Here is a 9723-nt window from a genome sequence, read left to right as displayed (position 1 = left end):
TGCTTCCCAATTAAAAAAAAAAAAAGACAAAGCAAAGTTCTTGCTTCTCAGCCACTGCGGCCACATCCTCACCGTTTTTTAGGCAGTTATATAAACATACTGTGAGTGAGTCATAAGCTTAAATACAATAGTTGAAGGAACAAAAACTTAATGTTTAAAAATACCAGTCAAATCTGATTAAAGTAAATAAATAATAAGTATACAATGTAGTTTTAAGACTTCTCAATGTTTCGTAACATTAATGTTCTATGAACTCGTGAGTCCAGAAATCTGAATGTCATGAAAAGTATTTATTATTCGTGTATTATTATTTTACAATACAAGGTTGTTTTTTTCCTGATACTTTATGCAAACCACATTTCTCCAGGCCTGTCCTAATCAGCTTACTCAGTATCACTAGATCCAATGCTGCTCCTCCAGCAGAGCACACAGTAGGAGAGACCAGAGATGCCATGGCTTAGTTAGGAGACTGTTTGCTTCAAGGCCACTAGAGGGTGCTGCCATAAAACTACAATAAATGAATTGACCTTTTGACCTGCTCACACTCTTTTATGCAAAACCCTGTTGATGTTACACACACACACACACACACACACAAAGAGATTCTAGGTCTGACCAACCGTGGGCAAAAAGATGACAGTCAATAAAATTCTAAAATTTTATTTATAAACACAATGAATAGTAGTTAAAAGTCCAGTGTCCCATTTAGGTACAAAGTAAAAACACACAGTCCAAGGCCAGAGCCAGCTATGCCACAAAGCCAGTTGCACTCCACACGTTGTTCACTTCAACAGGGGTAGCAATTGTCCTCTGAGACCCACCACCCTGTAAGTAGAAAGCCTGCACAGAGCGACAAAATAAGACAATTCACTATATAATTCACAGCCCATCCATCCCAAACATATCAGATCATTAGAGGTTTTGTCACATTACATACCTGCACTGAGAGACAAAATAACACAGCAGTGTTTGTAATGTGGGCTATAAGTAGACTAGCATATCAGTGCAATCAATTACACCTGCCTCCAATTAGTCCAGCCCTTTTACAGTCATTGACTGGGTGAGAAAACACGAGCAAATCAACCCAAGAGACAAGCAGGAAGACTCTCTGAAGGCTCCTGTGGCTGCACAGGCAGTCTTACAATTACGAGGTTGGAGAGTTGTTGTTTCAAAATGTTCACACTGATTTCACATGCTCATTAACTCACAACCAGCTGACCATATATATTTCTGCTGCTGAGCTGCTTTTTGATGGAGATTTTCTGAATTTATTTTGCTACCATAAGAGCAGACTCCATGCTGAAAGCATGTGCACTGTCACTTGCAATGAGTGGCACTAATGACGCTAAATTTAATTACAGGTCATGGACAGCCTTCATAAATGCTCATATTACTCACCCACACTGAATTCCAGCACAGGTTCATCTGGGTCCTGACTATTTCCTGCAAAGTAACACAAACGTCATCAGAACATTAAGTCAGAGAAACAACATTTGGAGCTTTTGTACATGATAAATTATACTGCAGTAGTAAAACAAAGTCAAGCAGCAGTACATTTATTAAAATCACCTTCAGCTGTAATCCTTCCAAGATGGCGCCAGTGTGCACGGCAAGCCGTCTTTGGGTCGGTCTTCCTGAGTGTTGTTTTCTCTTTGTTTTATTATTTTCTATATGCTTTCCGGATGTTACTGCCCTGATTGCCTATGATCGACAAACTCTTTTAAATCTTCGACCCTTGAATCACCAAAAGCCGGAGCTATATTGGAACTTAGGGAATTTTTCCCAGCCTCGACCACATACTTCCGCCTGCACGGATTACCTGCCTCTTTTTACACCGCACAAGAAACGATATAGGAAACGGGGTAAGCGGAGTGGTTTTCGCGTTCGTATTAAAGCGTACCTAAAAGCACATGGAGTGATTGGCTACCGCTCCATTATTGACAACCTGCGGCCCTCCCAGCATACCTTCAGACTGAGTCGTCATCGATGGATTCGCTATGCTGGCCAGCAAGCCCATCCGGTTCTACCAGCTGAGTGTCCACCTGTATGGAGCTGGAAGCGGGCCTCTGGAGGTGTGGATTACAGTAATCTTCGCCGGCTGGGACGTGCTCCCAGTAGTGTCAACGAGGCTACGCTCCGTATGGCACTGCTAAACACTAGGTCACTGGTGAACAAGTCCTTCGTTGTAAACGACTTTTTTCTTGCATCAAGGCTGGATGTCCTGTTTCTAACAGAGACCTGGATTCGCCCTGGTGAGTCCTCTTCCTTTTCGGAACTTCTTCCACCGGACTGTGCTTTCTTTAATTCTCCTAGGACCACGGGCAGGGGTGGAGGGCTAGCCTCGGTTTTTAGAAGTAAATTCCGAGTGCGGCAACTGCCTCCCGCCTTGCACTCCAGCTTTGAAGTACAACTACTGGAGTTGTCCGGTTCCCCCCGGACCCTCTGTGCGGTGGTGTATCGACCTCCGAAGCGCAACAAGGATTTTATCCGTGAATTTGCTGATCTTCTAGGAATTATTTTCTTAAGTTATGATCGTGTACTTATTTGTGGTGATTTTAATATTCATATATGCTGCGAGGAGGACCTATTGGCTAAGGACTTTCTTGCCCTTATTGACTCTTTTAATATTACTCAGTGGGTGAGGAAATCAACCCACATTAAAGGGCATATGCTGGACTTGGTATTGTCGTATGGACTGGACATTTGCATCACAGACATCAATGATGCTGGGATTTCGGATCATTTCCCAGTTATGTTTGATGTTCAGTCATGCAATATGGAACTGAACTCTGAGGGTCCACCGAGCCTATCACGTCCGATTAATTCTGAGGCTGTTGCTCTTTTTTCTGCGGCCTTTGCCAATTCTTTTTGTTATGAAGATATCAGTAATGCACCTCTCCCAGTTGATGGCATAGTTAACTCTTTCATCTCTATATGTACTTCTATTTTGGATACTGTGGCTCCAGTAAAGATTCGACGCCGTAAAACCTCACGCCAACCTTGGCTAAATGAATCCATCCTCGCTCTTAGACGTGAATGTCGTCGAGCTGAGAGAAGATGGAAAAAAGATCAACTTCAGGTGTCCCTTGACATCCTGCATATGAGCCGGTCTAAATTCCAGAAGGCTGCCAAAATGGCAAAAACTTCTTTTTTATCTAACATTATTGCGAATAACAGCCATAATCCTCGAGTCCTGTTTAAAATTTTTAATTCAGTGGTTAATCCCTGTTCGGATGTTTCAATGGGTGCCTCCCCGGCCCTCTGCGAAAAATTTCTAAATTATTTTATAGATAAAATCTCATTGTTAAGGGCCACACATTCTTTGGTAGTAAATCAAGCCCCAGCTTCTGAATGTTCAACGGTTTTCCAACAGTTCGAACCTGTGTCATTTTTGACTTTAAAGGAAATAATTAATAATCTGAGAAGCTCAAATTCTTTGCACGACATTATTCCCTCTCGTATCATTAAGGATGCATTGAATACAATCGGGTCTTGTATTTTATTTCTAATGAACTTCTCACTGTCATCTGGCTATGTTCCGACTGTCTTTAAACATGCAGTCGTGCAACCTGTCATCAAGAAAAGTTCCCTTGATCGTAACATTCTAGCTAATTACAGGCCGATTTCTAAACTTCCTTTTATGTCAAAAGTCTTAGAGAAAATAGTGCTTCGGCAACTACAGACTTATTTAGAGAGCAACGGTATAAGTGATAAATTTCAGTCTGGATTTAGACCGCGTCACAGCACCGAAACTGCCCTACTAAGAGTCTTTAATGACCTTCTCTTAATTGCTGACTCTGGGCGCTCTGCGGTCTTAGTACTATTGGATTTGACCTCAGCCTTTGATACGGTTGATCATGATATCCTCTTGGCAAGACTGGAACATGTAGTAGGCCTCAAAGGAAATGTTTTATCTTGGTTTAAATCATATTTTTCTGAGAGGTCGTTCTCCGTCTCGATGGGAAAATATTCCTCTTCTTCTGCCTGTTTCCGCTGTGGTGTGCCCCAGGGCTCGGTACTGGGTCCTGTGTTGTTTTCTCTGTATATGTTGCCCTTGAGCTCCATTTTTGAAAAACACAATGTCTCTTTTCACTGTTACGCTGATGATATTCAAATCTACCTTCACCTGACTGGGGATGCTTTATCCTCACCACATCCTCTGTTTGATTGTCTGAGTGATGTCAAGGACTGGTTATCACGTAACTTTCTTACTTTAAATGGAAAGAAGACAGAAATTATTGTTTTTGACCAAAATATGCCTCTGGGACAATTGACTGACACATTTGGGCCTGTTGCTAACCACCTTACTGATACTGCCAGGAATCTTGGAGTTTTCATGGATAGCTCCTTCAAACTTGACAAACAGGTCTCTACTGTGGTAAAAACTAGCTTCCATCAACTACGCCTAATCTCTAAGGCTAAACCCTACATACCACACAAAGATATGGAGAAACTCATTCATGCTTTCATTATGTCAAGACTGGACTATTGTAATTCTCTCTACTTGGGTCTACAATCTTCCCTTCTGCAGCGTCTGCAGCTGGTCCAGAATGCCGCAGCACGTCTCTTGACCGGCACTAGAAAGTTTGACTCTATCACCCCTGTTCTGAAAAATTTACACTGGCTTCCTATCAGATATCGAATTGATTTTAAAATTCTATTGTTTACTTATAAAATTCTGAACAATATGGCACCTGACTACTTAGCTGATCTCCTCTGTCTGTACAGCCCTCAGAGAGCACTAAGATCATCGGGCCAACTGCTCTTGGTGCAACCTAGGTCTCGGCTGAAGACCAGAGGAGACCGTGCCTTTGCCGTTGCTGCACCCAGGCTATGGAATACTCTCCCTCTTCATATTCGCGCGTCAGATTCCATTCAGTCTTTTAAATCACGTTTAAAAACGTATTTGTTTGATCTAGCATTTAAGGCAAATTAGGGTATTTTACATCTGGCTCTGTATTTAGATTATGTAATTATCTTATATTTTATATATTTGTAATTTATATTTTATTGTGATTTTATTTGTACTGCGATTTTAATGGAAAGCACTTTGGTGTACTTCGGTCTTAAAAATGTGCTATATAAATAAATTTTGATTGATTGATTGATTGATTTAAACTGATTTAGTGTCAATTTAGATTATGTTGAGATTAAAATGAAACTAGTACCCTTGTAATGTCTTTTTAAATTAGAGGTAAATATTTGTATATTTTTTACATAATATAATTATATTTACTGGATTTTCTCTCTATTGTAGTTTAGTATTATAGTTATTACTTGTTTTTTATTGACTTGTCTTGTTTTTACAATGATTTGCTCTGAATGCAGCCTTTAAAGAAAAGACTATCTGTTCAGTAACTATCCATCAGACTGGGTCCATGTTACCAGCCAAATGGGTAATAATTAAAGTAAGTTTTGAATTACGTATATTTGGGTGTTTAGGTGACACTTTTGCAAAAAAAATAATAATAATTAGGTTTAAAAGAACTAAACATGTATGTATTTAAAAACAATAAGTGTGTTAGAATTACTACAGCAACAGCTTGTAGCTCACTGTACTATTTTTGAGCACAACTTTGGTGCTTTTGCCTCATTTTTAAATCAGTGATCCCAGTAGCACAGTCTAAGCAGAGACCTCAGTGCTTGGCAAACAATCAATAGAATCAATATAATTATTAAAAAGAAACAAAATAAATGCCAACCATATAAAAAAAAACATAAACTTAAGGAAAAAACTAAACTTGATTTTGTGTCTTTAGGCTATTGTTAACAGCAAGCATGAGGTTAGTGCATATGTATTATTATTGGAAAGATTACTGCAAAGAAAAAAAGGTTGAACCAGGAGGGGGCGATATTGCTCTTCTTACCATGAGTTACATGCAGGCTATTACTTACCATGTCACTCACATTTATTTCACAAAACAGCTGAACCCACTTAATTCGATTTAATTGTATTTATGCAGAGCTGAATCACAACAACAGTCTCCTCGAGGTGGTATAGATTGTAAGGTAGAAAGTCTACAATTAAAAAGAAAAAACCTCAATACAGTGGGAAGGAACAACTCACTTTTAACAGGAAGCACCCTCTGGCAGAACCACGGTCAGGGAGGGGCGGCCCGCTGCGACCCTTTGGGGATGAGGAGACGAAAAAGGGGACAAAAGACACACTGTGGACGAGAGCCAGAGATGAACAAGAACTAATTATTGAATGCAGAGAGGTGTATAAACACATGGTGGGAATCCCCCAGCAGGGTAGTCCCAGGGTAACTAAGGGAGGATTCATGGTCACCTGATTCAGCCCTAGCTATATGCGTTGGCAAAAAGGTAACTTTGAAACTTAATCTTAAAAGTAGAGATAGTGTCCGTCTCCTGCATTCAAACTGGGAGCTGGTTCCACAGAAGGATGATCCCCTTCTACTTCTAAATATCCTAAAAACCACAAGGAAGCCCACAGTCTGAGAGCAAACTATCAAACTACGAGGTCTTTAAAATAAGATGATTATTCAAGACCTCATGTGTGATGGGAAGGATTCTGAATTTGATGCTGGACCCACAAATCATAAAAGAGAAACACTAACTCACACACACCAGAAAGTGCCAAGAATTATAATTATATGTAATTTAGTTTTGCGTTCCTTTATAATGCTTTCAACTATACAAATAAGACACTTCATGGGGGCGCCTGAGCCTTGTAGACACAACAAATACTGAACAAACCTCATGCGCCCTGTTGTTGACAAAACGATAAAAATGAATGTGTACTTCTGTCTTATTTAGGTCATTTTTGTAGTTTTTGTAGACAGACTACTGTAATTTCTCAATAAAATGTCGCTTATTATCGCTCACTCTCAAGAACAAAAACGTGAGTAATTTCCCAGTAGCTCACCATATTTGGGATCTTCTAACATCCACACTTCATGTTTAAACGGTGGTGCGGAGGCGGTGTACCGTCGCAGGCCGGATGTAGCATTCAGCGCGGTGTGCCTTTTTTTCAGTTGCTAAGCAACAGATTTGTCCCGCCCCTTTCGTTATGACGGGGCGGGCCAGTCCTTTGACTGGTGACGTTACAAAGAAACGTCAGGTGACGTTACAAAGAAACCTTAAACCGACCTTATATATAGACCTGGCTGTTCAGTTGAAACGCATTCACACAGCGGGACAGCAGCGCTTTAAACGTTCAAACACGGAGTTTAACACAAAACAACATTTTAGACATAAAAAACAAAAAAGTGAAATGGCAAGCTCGAACTGTAACACAATGACAAATGATGAAACAGTTCAGACCAATGGGGATAATTCTACAGTACATGCTTTGGTATCCCTCTTGAATAACTTGTTCAGTAGTTTTTCGATCAAGCAGTGGGGAGAGCTTATCTCAGGCTATCCGGATTGCTTCACTGCTAAGCGGCTTGTAGGTTTTGTAGAGGACGTAATGGACCTGTGTGCACAGTCAGTAGCAGTATCACCACTGAGGTCTTCCCAGAACTCCCCTGTACATGAAAACTGTTCTGTCCACACCACTACTGGCAAAACGGTTTTGTCACGTGTGAAATTTTTGGACGATTCTGCTGAGCAGGAGTTTGATACAGCACAGAATATAGATGCTAACAGCCAAGAAACAGCTAACACAGAAGAAAGCTGTCAAAATGCTGACCAACACAGTGCTGCAAAACCAGAAAACAATCCAATTCCAGATCCCCAGCAGCAGAAATCCTGTGTTGAACATGAAGCCAGCATCCCACCGTTAACAAACGTAAGTCAAACGGAGTCATATAAAAAGATACAGCATCACAGATCTTCTGTAGACTGTGAGCCACCTGAAAAAACAGACTTTGAAAGATGGTTAGAGACATTAATTCAGGCTGTGCTTTCAAAGCTTGGTAAACTTTTAAAGTGCCCTCATTCTCACCAAAAACGTTTGTTGGATCTACTCTTGGACAAATTCAAGGGGATGGATTTGCATTTAGACCGAAAAGTGCAGAATTATTTTGACTGCATTGCTAATGCGATTTTCACTGATATTTGTGACAAATTACATAAATTGTCACTAATATCATTGAAAATGGGGAGGAGTGGGGAGGAGGATTCAATGAATTTAATGGAACAACCAATATTTAATATCATAACTACTTCAGTATTCCAAGAACACCTGTTGGCAGTAACAGTTACTGATAGACTGGAATCATATGAAAAGAAAGAAAGATGCAGACTTTCAGTGGAAATCTTTGTGGAAGGACTGATTTCCCAGGTTTCAAAAAAATCAGGCACAGTCTTCAGCATTGAAAGTGCTGAAGCTATCTCCAACCGGCTTACCATGAAAATCTGGACTGAAATCAGGGCCAGATACGACAAAATCCCACCAGAGAAGTTCAAGAAACTCAGCGAGAGGGTTTTCAAATCCCTCTGTAAAAGATGGAAGCATGCATCTTTGGTGACATTCTGGCAATTAAACTTCCAAGATCTTGATGAAGATATTGTTAAAACTTTCAAAAGAAAGATATTCACAGAACCAAGTTGCATATCTAAGTGCTTCTCATCGGTGCGGGCATTTTTTGGGAGGTGTAAGGGAAGAAACAAAGTTTCCACTTTATAGTGACATCGTGATATCAACAGCAAAATATTTTCTAAAACTCACTGGACACTTTAAATGAGCTAGTTTTACATTTAGATCAGATCAAGTCATTTTTGAAATCCCCAGGAATGGTCGCGGCAGATGGCCACCCCGCCCTGAGCCTGGTTCTGTCGAAGGTTTCTTCCTCTTAAAAGGGAGTTTTTCCTTCCCACTGTCGCCTCGTGCTTGCTCAGAGGGGTTTGTTCTTTTGGGGTTTTCTTTTTAATACTGTAAGTTGTTACCTTACAGTGTGAAGCACCTTGAAAACACCATTGTTTCCTTTGGTGCTATACAGATTGAAGTGACTTGCACTGATAACATAACTAAGCTGGGACTTTAATTTAACATCAATAAAATTATAAAAATATTACATCTTGATTTCTGCTTGTTTTCATTGTCTGTGACTTAATGAATACAAATGTGTAATTTAACAGATTCTTTCTTTATGTTAGTCTGACCGGTGATTCCACGTTGGCCTTAGGTGTTGGCGCGGATACGCTGCAGCCCCTGAGCCATTAATGGCCCAGCACACTACAGTAAAAACAAAACAACAGCCATCTGTCCAACTAGGAAAGGAAAATAATAAACTGCCTCCTTGGAGGCAACCTGACTCAAAACAGTTGCAGTCCAACTCAGACCGACTGCAATCACTCTCAGGCAGATTGATGAAGATCTGCAAATAACTGTTGTCTAATTTATAAACGCAGACAGATTGCCAACACATCTGTTCACAATAGAGGACTGTACTTACATGGTTGCAAACTGGTTATCTTGCTTATATGAAAACATTACTTTGGAGCAATGAAACTCAAACACATTCATTTTTAAAATGCTTCAAAATGAAATTTTGAAATATTTGGCTTTATGCTTTGAAAGTGCCGTTGTGAGTGGGAGTGTGAAATCCTTACTTGATGTGTTCCCTTTGCCTTTACTGTTTTCAGTTTTATCAGTTTTCAGTTTTATTTTGTCATATGCAAGTTAGCACATTGCAATGAAATGTGTTTGACGAGCAGCAGTCACTCAGCAGCATGGTACAGTAGAAGAAAATATAATAAAATATAATAAAATAAAATAAAAAATAGAAAAATAGTAAAGAGCAAAATATTAGAGAG

General features: G+C 40.0%; 1 long non-coding RNA gene across 1 annotated transcript; it reads right to left on the bottom strand.

Annotated features, from left to right (window-relative positions):
• Positions 1 to 644: 644 nt before the first annotated feature.
• Positions 645 to 7352, bottom strand: LOC112433564 (uncharacterized). The gene is made up of 4 exons (XR_013093219.1): positions 6887 to 7352; positions 6068 to 6167; positions 1399 to 1443; positions 645 to 840 (listed from the first exon to the last, which is right to left on the bottom strand). It is a non-coding gene; the product is annotated as an uncharacterized LOC112433564 (long non-coding RNA).
• Between the last annotated feature and the right edge of the window lie 2371 nt (positions 7353 to 9723).

This window comes from Maylandia zebra, linkage group LG15 (assembly GCF_041146795.1).
Source record: "Maylandia zebra isolate NMK-2024a linkage group LG15, Mzebra_GT3a, whole genome shotgun sequence".
In the NCBI taxonomy this organism is placed as follows: Eukaryota; Metazoa; Chordata; class Actinopteri; order Cichliformes; family Cichlidae; genus Maylandia; species Maylandia zebra.
Note: the sequence above shows the minus strand (reverse complement) of the source record. Positions and strands in the feature narration are given on the sequence as shown.